Source organism: Hakea prostrata, chromosome 5 (genome assembly GCF_041222555.1).
Source record: "Hakea prostrata isolate BN-2017 chromosome 5, UWA_Hpros_2, whole genome shotgun sequence".
Taxonomy (NCBI): Eukaryota; Viridiplantae; Streptophyta; class Magnoliopsida; order Proteales; family Proteaceae; genus Hakea; species Hakea prostrata.
This window is the reverse complement of record NC_142604.1, coordinates 57,679,190-57,683,267: the sequence shown is the minus strand read 5'-3', so window position 1 is coordinate 57,683,267 and position 4,078 is coordinate 57,679,190.

Sequence of the window (4,078 nt, the reverse complement as noted above, 5' to 3'; positions counted from 1 at the left end):
GTTTTTTTTTTTTTTTTTTTAATAATAAAAGGTTAAATTATTTGAAAACGCTTACAAATATAAGATTGTAGCCCTTAGAGCTAGGTTACTATCCATTGATGGAGCACCGGGATGGGAATGCATCAAATCTAATAGTCTATATTATATTACCTAGCTGCATTAACTTATCTATTACAAATAAAGGCCACAAAGAAGCGATAGGTTTGGGTAAGAAATTTGTTAGTGCCGAATGGTTACTTCAGATTTCTCCCACTTCAAGTCCCTGATCCTACGAAGCATTGATTCTTACTTGCAATCCAACAAGTGTTGCTTCCAATATGTCTTCAGTGTTTAACTTGCCAAAATTGACGGACCTAATATGTCCATGACTGCAATCCCCATGCTCCATCCAACCGCGTTCATCCATTTGTTAAAAATCCATGCACACATTAACACAATATTAGTATTAATTGGTATAAATTGGCATACATGTTCTTCTACACATGTAGAAGACATCATCTCATTAATGGGGTCATCTTGAAGTCTCTCAAAGTTCTCATTTGCATGTGGTTGCAGTTGTAGGGTTCCAACCCAACTATTAATGTGAGAAAGAACTGAGAGTGGTGCTGAATTTTTTTGTGAAAAAAAACCTTACAGTTTCTTTCATGCCATATAAAATAACTAGTGATTATGAAAACAGAGAAAATCCATGTAGCCTTTGATTTATCCATTTGACATTGAGTATTTTGATACATACTCAACAATGATGTATCGTTCCAGTATTTAGTTCTCAATCCTAATGGCGCGGCCGCATGGATTCTCTTTGTCCAATCACAAGAAATCAAAACATGCCAAATAATTTCCCTTCCCTTCCCACATTACACGCAATCAGGTTGGGTGTGATTCCATTGAGCAAGTTTAGCTCTAGCAGGTAAGCCTTCATTCAGTACATGCCATAAAAATAATAATAATAATAAATAAAAAAAAACTCAAAATTTAGGGTGAATTGGCAATTTCCACATGAACTTCCACCACCTGGCCACGTGATCTACCTACGGTGATGATCTTGACTCCACTATTGCTCGAAGAGCTAATTTGACCGTAAATTCCCCATTTGAGGTCAACCGAGATACCCAAACATCATTCTGATCTGACAAATTAAGTGGTAGATGTAAAATGGGGGTGGGGTTAGAAGAGTTAGAGGAAATTTCCCTATCAAGTATTTGTAAGTCGTTGAATACTTCAGCGACCGTACTCCACCTTTGCCAAAGTGAAAAATCTTGAGTATTTGATAGCAGCTCAATTTGGTGTGGCAGCCAAGGATTGAACCACAAAGAAGTATGCATTCCATTCCCTACTTGCCGACACATCATTGTTTTTAGTTGTGGGAGTATGCTTGAGATACTGTTCCATGTCCAAGACCCTCTCTTCTTACCCACTTTGGGATAAAAAATCAAGGAGGTTTTTAAATATCTTGCTCTCAGGATTCTAACCCACAACGCCTGTGGTGGAGTGATTGTCCGCAACCCTTGTTTAAGTAATAAAGTTGAGTTATAATCCTCCATTTTCTTGAATCCCAATCTGCCATTCTTTTCATTTGGCAGCATTTATCCCAAGAAATCATACTCAATTGCATATGCTTTCCTGGCTTCCCATTCCAAAATCTTCAACAAGTTTCATCTATTTTTGTGCAAATGTTCTTTGGATATTTGATACATTGCATATGATACAGTGCCATTGATTGAATTGCAGACTGCATTAGAACTCCCCTCCCTGCAAGTGACAAGTTATTAGCTTTCCATCATGCCATCTTCCTCACCATCCGATCCAAAACAGATTGTAGTAATCTTGTTTTTCCTTTCCCCACCAACAATGTTGTTCCCAAGTTAGTGGTTTCCTTCTTGATTTATGGCACTTGCAGTATAGCCAAAATCCGGTTTCTGTCTTCTCTTGCTCCACTTCTAATGAAAAAGACCCTGCTTTTGTCGAAGTTAATTTCTTAGCTTGTTAAATCCGAGAAAAGTTCCAATAATGCTTTTAAAGCAAGTATTTCCTCCATCTAGGCCTTACAGAAAAGAAACGTGTCATCAGTAAAGAAGAGGTGGAAAATTTCTAGTGCCTCACGTCCCACTTTTATGCCACTAAGAAGGTTCAGATTCCTGTACTCATCAAGTAGGCAAGATAAGACCTCCATAACCAAAAGGAATAGACAAGGACTCAAGGAGCATCCTTGTCTTAATCCTCTAGATCCATAAAACCAATGACAAGGAGACCCATTTAGCTTTATTGAAGAAGTAGGTGAAGAGATTAGAGCTATGATAAGAGTGCACCATTTTTCTTCAAAACCAAGAAAGTTAAAGAGTTTTAGAATAATATTTTTGTCAACTCCATCATAAGCTTTGGTCATGTCCAACTTCAGCGCAAGAAATCCAGTCTTGGTGCGTGATGTTTTCATGGGCAATGATGACATTGTCAGTGATTTGTCGATTTGCCACAAAAGCCCCCTGGTTTGGTGAAATAAAACTAGGAAGAAATGGTTTTAGTCTTTTGGCAAAAAATTTTGCAATAATTTTATAAGACACATTACACAAACTTATAGGCCTAAAGTCCGACACTTCCTTAGGTTCCCCTTTTTTAGGAATAAAACATACTAGAGTATGGTTAACTCCTGGGGTAGGCATTCATTAAGGAAGAAGGCTCTAACAAAATTAACCCTCATCACCGTCGCCTTTATGCAGTGTGCCCCACTTTTTCACGATAATTGCTTTTGTGTCAAAGAAGCTTCTTGTTGACACATAAATTGTGTGCCAAACACCCAGTTCAGAACACTTTTGTTGAACCAACACACTAATTTTAAACTAGTTTACCATAAATAATTTTGACAACTTCTGTGACAAACTAGGCAAATGGCACAGAATCAGTGTGCCATATGGCAATGATTCTGTGACAAATTTCCCAATTCTGCATAAAATTCACTTTTTATACTTCTGTGCCAAATTGGGCAAATTTGACATAGAATCTATACTGAAATCTTTTATGGTTGGACACGGATTGACACATTTCTCTGGCAAAATTGGCATAGAGTCTTGTATGGTATGTACAATGTTAGGGTACAAAATGGGAATGCTTTTTTTTACTTTTAATGAAATAATGAGATCTCATTATATTCCTCGATTCTCATTTAAGAAATACCCGTTGTGCTTCATTAAAACCAGACAAACGTTCGTCTGTTCAGACTATAATTCAGTTTGTCTCTCTGCAACCAAACAGACGATCGGCTCAGATGAAGGTCCGTCTACAGCACAGAGTGCATCCTGACATGCTTACAAGGACTTGATTTTGTTACAAGAACCATAAGCTGATAAAGAAGCCAAGTATCTCATGCTAGGTGCACTCAATTAAAATGGAATGTATTAGCTCTACAACTCCATTGTTTGTTGCACATGAAAACTTAATTACTGAAACCCAAATGTTGCTGAGAATAGGTTTTAGTAGGGGTGTCAATTTTCAACCCAAACCGTTAAAACCGGACCGAACTGGCCTGTTATAGCCCGAATCGGCCCGAACCGATCCTTAATGGGCCGTAATTGGGCTGAGGGTCCTCAGCCCGAACTGTTTTGGGCTGGGCCGGGCCAGCCCGTGTGCGGCCCGTTAGCCCGTTAGCCTCTTACATAAATAAAATTAAAATATTAAATGTAATCAATGACCCATTGAATTTCAGTTGTTTGAGACTTTAAGACTTGAGTTTGAGTAGTTGAATGTTTAATACGTTTAAGTTTTAAGTTTTAACTTTTTAATTTTCAAATTTCATTTAGTTTTATTATTTTAAAATTTAAAGTCTTAACTGATAACTCTTAATTGTTAACGCTGTTTTAGTTTTAGTTTGAGACATTTAGTGTTTGAAAACTCCATTGATGTTTTGATGTTTTGATTGTTTTCTATGTGGGTCCTAAGTCCTAACCTAATGAGATTGGAACACGAAGTCATAGCCAAGTGGTTTCTCATTTATGTCATCTATTCTCTCACGTTAAACTTCCCTCCCTCTCTATTTCTTTAACTAATTAATTCTATTGCTCAAATCCCCTGTTATTATGGGAAG